The sequence below is a fragment of the Camelus bactrianus genome, chromosome 15 (assembly GCF_048773025.1).
Source record: "Camelus bactrianus isolate YW-2024 breed Bactrian camel chromosome 15, ASM4877302v1, whole genome shotgun sequence".
In the NCBI taxonomy this organism is placed as follows: domain Eukaryota; kingdom Metazoa; phylum Chordata; class Mammalia; order Artiodactyla; family Camelidae; genus Camelus; species Camelus bactrianus.
This window is the reverse complement of record NC_133553.1, coordinates 3,911,909-3,927,164: the sequence shown is the minus strand read 5'-3', so window position 1 is coordinate 3,927,164 and position 15,256 is coordinate 3,911,909. Positions and strand designations below refer to the sequence as shown.

The window sequence follows — 15,256 nt, the reverse complement described above, 5'->3', positions numbered from 1 at the left end:
CAGTTGAGTTGGGGTCTAGGGTCAGTGGTGGTGAGATGACATGGAAGTGAAAACTGGAGAGATGTTTGAAGGAAAAAAACAAATATGGTCTTGGTGCCAGGAAGAGAGGGTAGCGACTGGATTCAAGACTCCATGACCCATCAAGAACATCTCGGCCAAACACTAAGTTTGCCCATCTGATGTTGGAAACTGCATATTCATAGGAGGAAGCTGCGGCTTCTTTCTTTTAAAATGCCAGTAATCAGGAAAGCGTTTCCATATTACATGCATCCTAAACAGATGAAACAAAGGGTATAGGTACACCATGGTCTTTTCACTTCAGGACTTCTTTTCAGTGCCACCCAACCTGTAGGATGGTTCTGAGCTCCGAGGATCCTTCCCGGATCTGGGTGTAGCTAAATTTTCCTCCTTTCATGGGCTGAGGTCTTTCTAACTCAGCAGAGCCAAGTTCTCCAAGACAGTGAATTTCGTCTGATAGCTCTTCTTGCTTTATGCATTGTACTCATTGAAAGCAAGAAAGATTCCACATTTGCATCTGCAACAGTCTCTCTCCAAGTGTGTTAACATTCGCACTTGAGATATCTACCAACCTGTCAGGGAATATTGTGTTACCAGGTTAAATACAATCGTTTGGTTCAAATCAGAATGTTTACAAAGTCTTTGGAGGGAGACCATTCCAGTTCACTTAATAAAATTGAGGGTGTGGCCCTGCAAAGCTGAGGATCAGGTCCCAAGCTGGGGAGGCTGCACTGGGTCCTGTTGCCCTGGGTGGCCCTCTCCCAGCAGCAGCCAGCTGTGCTGGTGCCCGGTCCTGCCTGCACAGTGGCCACACTAACAATCTGACAGTTACAAGTCTCTCCTTTTCTCAGCCATTTGGTCTCCAGTTTTAGAAACACACAAATAAAAAAATTAAGTGTTAATTTTAGAAAATACAGTGGAACAAAAAGAAGAAAAAAAAAGCACCCACATTCTCATCATCTATAAGTAGCCAGGACTGACATTACATCCAACGTTAAAGTAATACAAAATGACAATTTAAAAAACACTCTAAAAATCTTCTTTTCAGAGGTACTTGTACTCTAACTGCTGAAACGTTTGTGTGTGTGTTCGTTGGCCTCTTTATAGATCCCCAGGTCCCTCCCACTGACGCCGCCCGTTGCTGGATGCAGCACCGTCAGGGGGCCTGTTCTCAGGCTTCTGGCTGGGGTTGTGCTTCTCTACTTACAACACTGCTTTGGGGCCTCCCAGGAGCAAGCTCACCATGAGAACTTGCATTCAGCGTGTGGTTCTCTGTGACGCCCAGATCCATGCTTCAACATCTAGCCATCACCCCCAACTAGAGCAGAGCTTCAAAGGCACAAGGCATCCAGTTGCCCCACCTAGCTGGTAATCCTTGGGCTGCCCAGCACTTGGCTCCATCTCAATGTGTGGCTTTTATCTAAGGAGGAGAATGTCCTGTCAGGCTGGGTGTAAGAGAACTGCTTCCAGGGGAGGAGGAGGGCACTGGCAGTGGTTAGACCCTGGAGAAGGACAGAAGGACAGAATCATGGTCATCAAATACTCCAGGACTGCCAAACAGAATGGGGATTAGTTGCTCTCAGAGTTTCCAACCAATGGCAGAAGTGACAGGGAGATAGACCTTAGGTCAACAGGTTCCAGTCTGGGCCTGGGCAGCTCTGTGATTTCCCTTTGCCTGGAGGTGTTCAATGATCTGGGAACAGGCCCCGGCCTTTGTAGGAAGAGAGATGAGAAAGACTTCCAGGAAAAGAAGAAAATGGCAGAGTTAGGCAGGCGCTGTCCACGGTGCCTGATTCCACCCCACACAAACTCCAGAAAGGGCAAGCTGGGTCCTGCCTGACTGGATGAAGGCAACTGCAGCTGGGGGGCTCCTGCCCTCTTGCCGCTGTTGAAAACGTTGGTGGTGAGAGCTGAGACGGCAGCTAGAGACACAGTCAGTATCCGGCCCATTCCAAGACAAATGGCAAGGCATTCAATGTCCTCCCTCTCCAGCACTGCTGGTTAATCTAGGGAAGAAGGAAGGTGGGTTAGGTGGGCTGGATGATGAAATAGTGACGGTCTCTCCCCGTTGGCTTTGGCATCCGGAAAGCTGAGAGTCAAATCCCAGGTTTAGTTGGCAGCATCCGCATAGAATGTTATGGCGTAGAAGACCATGGCTCTTATCTTCTTCATATCGATGGATTGTTCGGGCTTCATGTCAGCGTGTTGGCAGGAAGGCCAGCACCACCCTCTCGAGGCCTCCCTGAAGACACATAGAAGCATAGGACACAGTGCAGCCCATCTCTTTTGTTTTAAAACACCTTTATTGTGGTACGATTTCTGTGCGGTCAATTAGACACATCTAACGTGTAGTATTTCATGAATTTTCATAGATGTCTACACCCTGAAAACCATCACCACCATCAAGATAGCTACCATTTCCATCACTCCCCAAGAGGCAATTTTCCAATTCCCATATTTACCCCTTCCCACCCCCTTCCCTCCCTGGTAACCATAAGTTTGTTTCTCTATGTCTGTGGGTTTGTTCCTCTTTGGTCGTTGAGCTAATTTCTGTCTTTTTTTTAGATTCCACATGGAAGTGGTATCATATGGCATTTTTCTCTCTTCTAGCTCACTTACTTCACTCAGAATGACTCTGTGTCCATCCATGTTGCTGCAAATGGCATCGTTTCATCTTTTTCATGGCTGAGTAGTATTCCACGGCATAAAGAGACCACTACTTTTTATCCAGTCCCCAGGCGATGGACGTTTGGGTTGGTTCCACATCCTGGCTATTATAAATAGGGCTGCTGTGAGCATTGAGGTGCATCTGACATCTTGAATTAGAGGTTTCTCCTGCCATATCCCCAGGCGTGGGAAGGCTGAATCATAAGGTAAGTCCATTTGTAGTTTTTTAAGGAACCTCCGTCCTGTCTTCTCTAGAGGCAATGCAGCACGACTTACTGAAGCAGAGCCATGCTCAGAAAGTAAAGGGTATTTCTAGAGGTCAGACATGAAGTGCAGTGAGCTTGGCCTGTTCCAGAAGAAGAGGGCAGTCTGGCAGGGCTGGAGGAGAGTGGCCAGGGGAGTGTGGTACAGGAAGGATTCAGACCACGTGGGGATATGACAGGCTGGGATAAGGAGCCTGGGCTTCCAGTCATGCCTTGGTCACCGTGGGGCACTGGTTCCAGGACTCCCCACAGATGCCAACATCCATGGATGCTGACGCTTCTTGTAGAAAATGACATAGGACTTACATAGAATTACATATATCCTCCCGTGTACTTTATTTTTTACGTACAAACTTTTTTTGCTTTTTTTTCGAGTTATAGTCATTTTACAATGTTGTGTCGAATTCCAGTCTGGAGCACAATTTTTCCGTTATCCATGAACATACGCATACATTCATTGTCACATTCTCTTTCACTGTGTCCTCCTGTGTACTTAAATCATCTCTAGATGACGCACGGTGTGTAAGGCAACGTGAATGCTCTGTAAGCAGTTGCCGCTGTGCGGCAAGTTCAAGTGTTGCTTTTTGAAATTCCGTTTTTCCCGAATATTTTCAACCCACAGTTGGTTGAATCTGCTGGAGCGGGAGCCCCTAGACACGGAGAACCCCCAAGCCCTTCCCACCTCCGAAATTTCCACTGTAAGCCCTGCAGGGGACCAAAGAGGGAAGAAGAGTACCCTCTAGCGGCTGGAGACGCTGAGGCATCCCTTCAGCCTAGGCAGCGCGGGAGAGAAGGCTTTGGGCCGACTAGCCCAAAAGGAGGGCCCGCCTGGAAAGGAAGGGGGAAGGACAGCAGTGGAAGCCAACCCGCACCCTTCCTGGAGCTAGCTGATAGCAGCGAGGGACGCCGAGGAACTGGGGACACGTCGCGTGGGGGGCAATCCTGGCCGCCAGGTGCAGGGTTCACACAGCTGGCACCCAGTTTGCACGATCAGAATAATGAGGAGTGGGGCTGGGGGGAAGGGGCTGCCTCAGCACCGGGATCCTGACAAGGGCCAGAGCGCCACTACCTTAGCTATTGCGGCTCCCCTGGTAAGCCAGGAAAAGGAAACTCTGAGGCAACATATTGCAGATTGCACCGCAGCCACACGGACGGCTAGATCTCTATTCTGACAGAATGGAAGCATCGGAAAGAGGAATCTTCCCTTTTCTCTTCATTTTGACCTTTGGACAGGGAGCCACACATCTCTGACAGAAACCATCTTTACTCCTTTAGAGAGATCAATTTTTCAGGAATAATCATGGAGAAAAAGATGGTGATGATGCAGCAGTTCAAAGTGCAAGCCCGTCTGAGAAACAGTAAAAACATGTTTTTCAATGAAGCCGACTTATGTCAAAAAGCAGGAGGAAGGTTAAGGTAACCCCTCTTAATATCCATTCAGCAGACAAGACTAGCTAGTCCTTAAAGGCAGCATTTTAAATCAGGAAAGTTTTTTTGTTTTTGTTTGTTTGTTTGTTTGTTTTTGGATATGAAAAACAATGCCGTATTTTAAAACAGAGCTTGGGGCCCTAGATACGGAGTGTTGTAGAGTGTTTTAGAGTGTTGAGGCTGAGAGCTGTTGATGAAGAGAACATAAATCTGCATATAGACAGGTAAGGGTTCCAAGTCCACTGCTCGAAAAAAATTAGCCAATCATGTGTCCATTTGATTGGGAAAGAAGTAAGTAACTCAAAAATGGGAAAGACATGGGATTAAATAGCAGTAGTGAACAATTAAATCCAAGATGTTTATACCTATATTTTCATTGTGAATGTAACAAACTTTAAGCAACTGTCTAAAAAGCAGTAACTGTATCGCGCGCACGCGTGCACACACACACACACAATTGAGAACAGCAGAGAGGTAAAATATGGTAAATGTATCATGATTGAGAAACAAGATCTAAAAGATTATTTCGTTTTTGAGACTGTTATAGCAACACTGGTCCAATTACATATAAAGTTATGAACTTAGAGATGATTTATGAAAATTTAGAGCGAATTTTCATTGAAAGTCAATATAGCTTCCAAATGATTGAAGAGAAAATTAACCTCAAAAAAAATTAATCAATCCAGCTAAGATGGAGTAACGGAGACCATGGTTACCAACGTAGAATAAACCCCAAGATGGATAAAATATGTGAAGCAATTATTTGTAAGACATGTGAAAACGATCATCCACTAGGACCTCGTCCTGCCGCCTCCATACCAAGGCTGCGAGGCCTCCTACTGCCACTACCAAGGATGACAACCAGGCGGCGCCGTTTCCTTCCTCTGCTCCTGCTGCAGAGCCAGTTCCTGAGCAGTCCTGTTCCAGGTTTTGGCAGGCCGTTCCAAGAAGCGCTCTCATGGGCCTTGGTCCCAGTTAGCCACCAGCAAAGGGATCGAGGATGAGCAGTGAGCCTCTTTACTCCGCGAAGATCTAGGAAGCTATCTGATTTGTGAGCAGCACTTTACCGTCGTCTGCTGTCTGCTACTCTCCACCCGACTTGCAGAGTCTGTGGCTTGGGCAGCCTGCACGCTGGCCCCGGCCCATCAGAATCTGTTCCCCCGGCCAAGAGGCCACGTGCGGTCGTGAGCAGGGCTCCAGGCCTCTGGAGCCGTGCCGCTTGGACTGCGTCCTGGCCCTGGGCTCGCGAGTTCCATGCCCTTGGCTGAGTCACTTAAGTTCTCTAAGCTACTTTCCTCATCAGTACAATGAAGGCATAATCAATATGCGGGAGAAGATCAGAAACCGGGGGGGGGGGACTACATCTCTGGTGATTGAAGATTATTTTCATTTTGGATTATACAGTGAGGGACACCATACAATTTTTACTACTTCAAACTTCTAAAGGACAGCTTCTACTATTCTTAAAATTAATGCGTGCACGTACACCCAAACAAACGTGCCCACACCCTCTGCCCCACATACATCCCCACGCACACACACGTGGAGTCATGGACCACACTCACACCCATTAACATACACACAACCACACACATCCCCAGGTGCACGCGAGCGCACACGCACACACACGTCGCACACACCTTTGGCGTCATTCTAAACCAGCTTCCAATCGAGGGTTTCAGTGTCCATTGTTTCATCTGCTCAGAAGCTCTTGACTTCGGAGCATGAAGCAGGAGCCCCTCCTCTCTGGAGACGGTCTTTGCCTCTTGCAGTCTCAGCAGAGCCAACATAACTGCTCTGGACCTTTGGAAGTGCAGGGCCAGAGCATACCTGGGAGTTCCCATCCTATGTAGGTCAACATTTTAAGTGCAGTCAGCTCTAAACTCCTGCCTTTACAGCTACACATTCATTAGAAGGGGGAAGGCCAGGCTCAACTTTAGAATTCCCAGACTCAGGTGAGTCCCGCAAAGAAAGTGCCAGTGTGGGGAGAGCTGATTCCCAGTCTCTGACCACTAGCCTGACCCTTTTCTTCCCAATGCTGGGTCCATCCCCTGCTCCAGGGGACCTTGAATGTGCACAGGGGGACCCTCAGAACTCAAATCCGGGCTCTGCCCATACCCTCCATGCCAACAGCTGCCCGTTGGCCTCCCTGTGAGTCCTGGGAAGCAGAACTCCGGGGAGAGCCGGTGCAGAAACTACAAGTGGGTCAGGGGCTGCTGGGGCGGGGCATTCAGGCTCCTGGGTTTCCAGAGCACAGGGTGTAGCCAATGGGCGTGTCCCCTTGGCCCTGCTGACCCCACCCCGTGGAGGGCGTGGCCAGAGGGAGGGTCAGGGCCAGAGGGACCCTCTGGAGTGCAGGACCCAGGGCAGGGGTGGCGGCCCTTAAAGGTGTCTAAGGGCAGAAGCCCTAAGGAAGGGCCTGAGCAAGCTGTAAGGTATCCACATTCCCATCAATTAAAAGAACAAAAGCTCGCCAGAGGCGAGGGTGGGAAGGATTTTGTTAGAACAAGGGAAGGCTCTTGCCGAGGTCTGGCCAGAGAGGGCCGGGGGATTGCCAGGCTGATGAGGAACCTAGAGGCCATCAGCCTCTAAAGACCGCCTGAATTCCTCCGGGTGACACTGAAACGCAGTGAGACACGGAAAGCACGATAAACACAGGCCCCAAACTCAACAGCCTGTTGCTTGGTTCACTGTCCGTCTGGCGCCCCCTGTGGTAGGAGCCTTTAGCGCATCACCCAGGGCTGACCAGGCTCAGGATTCCAGCTGATTCTCCACAGGTGGCATCACTTACTGGTGACACGAAGCAGGCACGTTAGCCACCTCCCAAACACAGGATCCTCCTGGGAGGAGCCTGCGGGCCCCCAGTCCAGCCTCTGCGCCACCATGCTCCTTAGTGCCACTCCCGCTTTGCTGCCCTGGCCTCTAGCTCTGGCCGGAACCTCTCTGGATTGTCGATAATTGTCCCCCATGCACCACATCTAAGCTTGGGGTCCAGATGTGACCATGGCTCTAATCTTCTTCCCATCGATGGATCGTTCAGGCTTCATGTCTTCGTGTTGGCAGGAAGGCCAGCACCGCCCTCTTGAGGCCTCCCTGAAGACACATAGAAACTTAGGACACAATGAAGCCCATCTCTTCTTGTTAAAACACCTTTATTGTGGTACGATTTCTGTTCCGTCAATTAGACATATCTCACATGTATTATTTGATGAATTTTCATAGACGTCTACACCCTGAAAACCATCACCACCATCAAGATAGCTACCATTTCCATCACTCCCCAAGAGGGGCAATTTTCCTATTCCCATATTTACCCCTTCCCACCCCCTTCCCTCCCTGGTAACCATTAGTTTGTTTCTCTATGTCTTTGGGTTGTTCCTCCTTTGTCATTTAGATCCTTTCTGTCTTTTGTTTAGATTCCGCATGGAAGTGGTATCATATGGCATTTTTCTCTCTTCTGGCTTACTTCACTCAGCATGACTCTCTCTGTGTCCATCCGTGTGGCCGCAAATGGCATCGTTTTATCGTTTTTCATGGCTGAGTAGTATTCCATGGCATAAATTGACCACTTCTGCATTATCCAGTCACCAGGCGATGGACGTTTGGGTTGGTTCCAAGTCCTGGCTGTTATAAATAGGGCTGCTGTGAGCACTGAGGTGCATGTACCTTTTTGAATTAGCATTTTCTCCTGACATATCCCCAGGTGTGGGAAGGCTGGATCATATGGTAAGTGCATTTTTAATTTTTTTAAGGAACCTCCATCCTGTCTTCTGTCATGGCAATGCACCACGTGTTATTGATGCAGAGCCATGCTCAGAAAATAACGGGTATTTCTAGAGGTCAGATACGAAGTGCATTGAACTTGGTGTGTTCCAGAAGAAGAGGGCATTCTGGCAGGGCTGGAGGAGAGTGACCAGGGGAGTGTGGTACAGGCAGGATTCAGACCACATGGGGTCATGCCAGGCTAGGATCAGGAGCCTGGGCTTCCAGTCATCCCTTGGTAACCTTAGGGCTCTGGTTCCTTGACTTCCCCCTGATATCCCCATCCATGGATTCTGACACATCTTGTATAAAATTTTAGAGGAGTTGCACGGATTTTACGTGCTCCCACCCGTGTTCTTTAAATCCTCTCTAGATTACTCACAGTATCTGTGTCAACGTGAATGCTATGTAAGTAGTTATCATCCTGTGGCCAATTCAAGTGTTGCTTTTTTAAACTTTCCATTTTTTTCTGAATATTTTCCTTCCAAAGTTCATTCAATCTACCGGATAGGGGGCCCCTAGATATGAACAGTAGACGGTATTCTCAGTTTAATCTAAAATATACTACCCAAAGTAAAGCAAACCAAACCCAAATGAGCTGTTTTAATTAACAGCACTTATAGCACTGGTTCAGTGACTCAAGTCTCCGAGCTGACTATTTTGGTGAACAGTGTTCATCTACAGGAGCATGTTCCAGAACCATATATCACCTCAGGTGTCAGCTTCCGTTTATTCTGTTGCTTTCTTAAGCTGAACTGTATCATTACCCAGAAGCTCCTGGTTTTTAGCACACTGCTGTAATCTTTTCTGCAGGCCACTCATGTGTTTCTTCCAAAATTATTATTTCATATAATTTTTCACATATAAGATAAAGTAACTCAATAACCTGAATGTAATTTTTCAAAATATGGAAATAACTAAATTAAGATTTCACATGAAAACCAATGCCTATTTAATGAAAGCATCATGAAAAAATAAGGGGCAAAAACAGACAAACAATGGATGTAGCAAAGTTGTGCACAGTACAGTGTGTAGTAAAAGAAGGTTGTGTTCACAGTCTGAATCCTCAAAGTTTGTATGATTTTATTTAACACGACAAATACCTGATGGGAGCAATGATTATTACTGTATTTTGCAGAAGAGGAAAGTATATTTCTTACGAACAGGTTAGTGGATTTTTTTGTACGTATCTTACACTGAAGATCATAAAATCGCAGAGAAAAGAGCCTTCCTTTGGCAATAAGGACTCCTCTGATTGACCTTTCCGGCCCCGTGCCCTGCCCGCCTGCAGCCCAGGACAGGTGCGCTCAGTGACACGCCCACGAGACACAGCTGCGCGGCCTCCCTCCTCTCCTCCCGAGGCCCTCCACCTGCCAGGACCCAGCTCAAATGCTTCTCCTCCCTGATACCCTTACCAGGAACCTCCTGTTTATTTCTAAATTTTTTTAAATATTAAACTTTTCTGCATTCTTACCTTACTCCTCCTTTGTTTTCCCAGGTGGGGAACGCCATATTCACCCTCGTGTCTTCTACAAACACAGCACGGTGTTGTCTGTTCACCTGTCAAACACTTGAGAGCTTATGTTTCAGGCCCAGGGATAAAAAGGGAGTCCGGCCCTGGAAGGTCGCGGTCCAGCTGGGAGGACTGCAAACAGCTGCACACACAATGCACAAATTCAAAATAATTTTTTAGTTTCTTCAACTCTTGCAATTATTGTTGCTGAAACCAATCAAATGTACATACCTCTTAATAACTAATTTTCAAAAGTTTCTAAAATTACAATATACTTCTAGGAATAGCATTTTGCTTATATTAGTTGCTATAACTTACACTCAAGTTCAGCACAGTTACGAATATAAAGTACTCATCCCAGCTCATCGTGCTCCCTGTGGTGCGCGCACCTGCTCTCTGGCTTGGTCTCTCTCTTTCTTCGTTTTTCCCAAGTCTGCTTCAAGAGCTTGCTTGTCTTGCTTCAGTCTTTTGAGGTCTTCCAATAAGCCTGTTTTCTCTTTCTTGATATTCCTAGAAATACAAAAGCAACTTATTCCTAATCACGACAGATTGCGATATAGGCTCTCTTTTACCCAATTCGTCCTATTCTGCTGCTGGTCATCTTTCCTAAATTTCAGCTCTGATTTTACCCCGCCCCCTCCAAATGATGACGAGCTTCCCGGAGCCCGCCGGAGCCAGCTCTGAGCATGTGCCCAGCACAGCCGCAGGGCCCTCCCCACCGCTGCTCTCACTGCTCCCGGATGACGACGACCCCCTAACTAGCCCGCCTCTTCCACTCCCAGCACCTGCGGTCCACCTTCCACACAAGAAGAGGTGAATTGTTTTGAAGAGTCCATTAATAACACTCCTTCATCTGAAACTCTCTGGTGGCTCCCCTGTGTTAGGGTAAATCTGAAGTCCTTACTACCATGACCTTCAGTGTCGCAAAACCCAGTGTTGCCTGCTCCTCTGACGCATGTCCCACAAATCTTCCCCCTCCTGCTCCACTCGGGCTGCAGAGACCTCCTGGCTGGCTGGGAACACGCTCAGCACACTCCTACCCCAGGGTGTTTGCACTGACTGCTTCCCCTGCCTGCAGCTCTGCCTGCCAGAGCCGGGTGTCTCACTTCTGCACTGGCTCAGGATTTCTGCTCAGGTGTGGCCCCAGGAAGGCCTTCCCTGATCCCTCTTTCTAAAATGGCAGCCCCCAACCTGGCCCCCAGGTGTGCTGCTTTATTTTCTTCTCAAAACACTCATCAGCACCTGACACTGTATATATTTACTTAAAAGCAAAACTTGATTTTGCTCACCTTTGTATCACAAATGCAGTAAAAATAAAGGCTTGGCCCAACATTCCACACAACTCTCAATATCCTCATTCCTCTGCTTCACAGAGTCACACTTATCCTTCAAGACTGAGTTCAAGTGCGGCTCTTCCCGATAACCTCTCCCCACCCCACCCACGAACCTTCCATGTCCCTCCAGCACAGCACTCAGTGCTTTGTTTTCCATGACCCTGACGTGTGTGCAGGCCTTTTCTCTTTAACAAGCTGCAAGCTCTGTGGGGACCGAGACTGATGTCACCACCTGGTTACCTGATGGCACTAAGCAGAGGGCAGTTGCTCAGTAAAGGAATGTGGGACTCAACTCAGAACTGCTGAAGGAATTCTCGGATTCATGGCAGGACACTTGGTACAGTTCAGTTTCAAAATAAAAATTGTCAGAAATTTTGTATCACACTACCTTAAAATCCAGCCTTACCAAGAAAATAAATCCATCCATAAAGCCCTGTATTATCATGGGTTTTGGCTTCATCATTTCATTGTTGAATCTTCTGTGTGACCTTCTGTGGATGTCATTTCAGGAGAGTTACTGAGGTTCTTCAAGATTTTACTGTGAGACACACTCAGGGGCCTCTGGCCACCTCTCTGACCTGACCTTCCACCACTCTGGTCCTTACTCCTTTCAATACAAAATATTCAGTTCTTAAAAATTCAAAACTAACTCACAGTGGAACTCTGTGTCACTGAAGATAAAAAGTTTATTTTCTCTAAAGAGCAAAACACTAAGTGAGGAGTACACTCTAAGGGAAACGCTGATGTGGGATCTAATAGAACGCAAACCCTCAGAGTGTTGGCTTATTAGGAATATAAAAATACTTCCTGCCAATTCTCAGAGGAAAAAACAAATCAATGTCCCACAAAGATTTGCTGCATTTTCCTGTGGGGTCTGTGCCCCCTGTCATGTCATTCTAGACTCCCTTCTGAGAAGCACACATTGCCAGTCAGACACATGGAAACTAACCAACCAAATACAGTCCACTATCTGAACCTTAGAATCAATTTTTCTGTTTTTCCAGAGACATTATAAAAGGACATTAGGACTCCATATATGATCATCTAACCCCAATGTACTAAATAAATCATTTATTTCATTGTGAAAATTATTTAGAGCTCCAGTTTTGGACCCTGGAATAGATCTTCTCTTTTAAAAAAACAGGCAATATAAAATGTGAAATTTTGAAACACTTTACTGAAGCATTTGGGAAGAAAGCAGATGTAAATCATCATGCTTCAGAACTAGGCAGATTAGCCTTGGCCTAGGGAAAGGAGAATTTTCCCCCCTACTTACTCAAAAGTGCCCTCACTTGCCAACCTGTGTACTTTCTAGCTTTGTCTGTACAATGTGTCTTTTTCTATTTTGCATGAAAGATCAGTGTGAGCTAAAAGCAGCCCTGCCTCAATGCCCTAAGTTATCTTAGAGAAAAATGGAAGAAGTATGTGAATATGTGTAACATACATGACATTCACAGCCAAAGAAGTTTCTTCTGACAGCAGTCCTATTTGCATGTTTTGGTGAAATGGTTAATCACTTCTTAAAAGAAGCCAGGACCCTAGCTTGCCCACGGCTGTTGGTTCAGCTCCTTCACTTAACATGTTAAAGGTGGGAGTAGTAACATCCAAAATCCCTTACAGTGTGAGCTCTGCCAGCCCGCCACAGTGAGTGCTGGTTCTCACCACTGAGGCTCCCCTCCTCTGGAGAAACATCCTCACCAAATGGCAGCCCCTGCCCCCCAACCTAGAGATACCCCCACCCACTTCCTAGAGCACACTTCAGCCAGGGACTGACTGGCTGGGGGGCACAAATGGCTTTCCCCCACTTGCCTCATTTGGGGACCAACTCTGGGTTAAAGTCTGCTCTCCTGAGCTTCCTGGTGAGGGAAGAATGACGCCAGCCTCTGGCTGAGACCACGGTCTCACTTGCCCTCCCTCTCCCTGCCCACCCCCACCTTGCATCTCTCGCTCCCCTTCTCCTGAGAGTTATCCTGCAGGAAATCACCTCCACAAGGACCCCCAGCTCAGGCTCTACTTGTTCGGAACCCGACCTAAGACAGTAAATGATACTGTATTTTTATTTTACTATTATTACTAAAACCATCATTACTGAGATGCATTACATAAGTGTCCCAGGCTTAATGACGGATCAAGAGGGCTGTTCAGTTTCCTAAAACTGATGTCAAATTCAAATATGAATATGCTGAAAATACTGAAGTATGTATTAGTTGTCTAACGCCAAAAGAAAATCCACTGAAAACTAAAAACATGAAAGTTACAAAACTGAAAATCAATGTAAAATTTTTAAAATTTCCAAGTATAACTAAATGTATTGTTAATATAACAATAAAATGCTTAGAAAGAATCGATTTGATTTTAAGAATTTAAAAAGGACTTACTCTCAGGATGCTAATTTGCTGAATCAGCTCTGGTTTTCCTTGAACATTCACTCTTCATTTTTCTTGTTCATGGAGATCTTTCACTTGAGTATACAATTTTTCATTTTCCTTTTTATAAATAGAAAGTTACATTATAGTTAAGTCAGCAGGATCTATATAACATTAGCATATGTGCTCATGAAAGTTACATCCTTTAAATATTTTCAGTCTTTACATTTCTTCAGTTTTTGAGTAAGCTTTAAAACCTTTTTCAAACTTTCAATTTTCTCAGAAGACAATTTGCTAGCTGAAAACAACTGTTTCCAAAATGCTCCAAATTCTTAGTAAACAAAAAAGTTGCAGAACTTCCCAAAGCCAATGAGCCTGGCAGTATAATGTACTGTGTTTCACAGGGGTAAGCGGGCGAGTGACTGCAGGAAAAACCACTTTCTGATTTTGCACATCAGGGATGGAAAGTCCAGAGGGTCTGTTTGTGTGATAAAAAAGAACAAACCCAACTCCATATTAGATCTGTTCCTTTGACTTTAAACCTGTGCTCTGTTTTCTAGGCTCAGTCTTGCCAGCTCTGCACCTTTTGTGGAACAATGTTGCCAATAGCCTGAAATATAGAGGAGAGCCTGTTCCCAAGGCTCTGACTTTTAAGGACATTAACACATTTCCATTCACATAAAGATAACAAGTTGCAGAATACAAAATAACATTTCTTTTGTTGGAAGTTTACAGGGGCACCATGATCTGACCTACGTGGACAGCTGCAAGAACACAGCATTCCAAGAACAAAGAATTCTTCTGTCAAGAAGTTTGCAACAACCAAGCAAGTAGGAAAGGAGCCTGAATTCTGACTTGGGGAAGATGGTTCTCCAGGACGTTAATCTGCAATCTTCTTGGTCTGCCAGCTTTCTGAATGGCTTTCTAAATAAAGTAACTGTTCATTGTCCCAAGACCCTGTCTCCTAACTTACTGGCTTTTGTGCAGTGAGCAGAATGAGTTTGGACTTGGTGACATTTGTACCTTCTTTTTTTCTGTTTTTGGCCAATCTTTCTGCCGTGAGGAAACTGGATGGAGCCACAGTGGGTAGACAGGCTTGTTTATGGAACTCTCTGTAAGCAAGGGGGTAGAGACTAGGTGTTTCCAGGAGATCAGGATGAGGCAAAGCAAAGCCTAGACCCAGCTCAGCACCTGGCTTGAGCTAAAGAGGGACTCAGACAGTGAGATCAGTGGCAATCTGTGCTTAGATGCTCTAGTTTATTAACCTCTTTAAAATTAAGAGTCTGATGAAAACCAAGGACCTTTGTGAATCTAATGAAACTCTGAACTGTCTCACCACACCTTGCCTAATGCCTGGCAGATAGTCCGTGCTTAATTCTGCAGAATTCTTGAAACCCAGAAAAATATGTACATATGTTGATACACAAGTTTTGTGTTCTGTGTGTGTGTGAGGGGTGGCTGGCATACTCATGGGTCTGTTCCTTAAAATGCCATGCTCCGTGCGAGCTCAGAACTGCTGGCAGAGGGTCTGGATGGCTCTAAGTGCCTCTAGGGCCGTGTGTCCTGCGAAATCAGTACTATCTCATTTGCAGTAAATGCGGTCGCCTCTGATGCGGTAGCACTTTCTCTGGATGTACCTGGAGTGAAAGTGCTTCTTATTGGCCGGCTCAAGGCTTAGGCTACTACTGTCAAAGGGGAAAAAGTTAATGAGATGGAAGGGGGTGGGGTGGTGGGGAGGAAATGAAGGTGAAGCTCGTGCTGGAGATCACCAAACCTGTCCTGCCTGCCTGTCAGGTTAGCGTCACCAAGATGCATGACACAGAAAAAATGTCTAACTTCTACAGGACACGTACATTTTCTCCCAATTTTAAGTCAAATTTTTTTTCAATCTCAGGGCATTGGCAA

General features: G+C 46.3%; 1 pseudogene; it reads right to left on the bottom strand.

Annotated features, from left to right (window-relative positions):
- Positions 1-8,960, bottom strand: part of LOC141573427 (otoferlin-like) — a 30,419-nt pseudogene extending 21,459 nt beyond the window's left edge.
- Between the last annotated feature and the right edge of the window lie 6,296 nt (positions 8,961-15,256).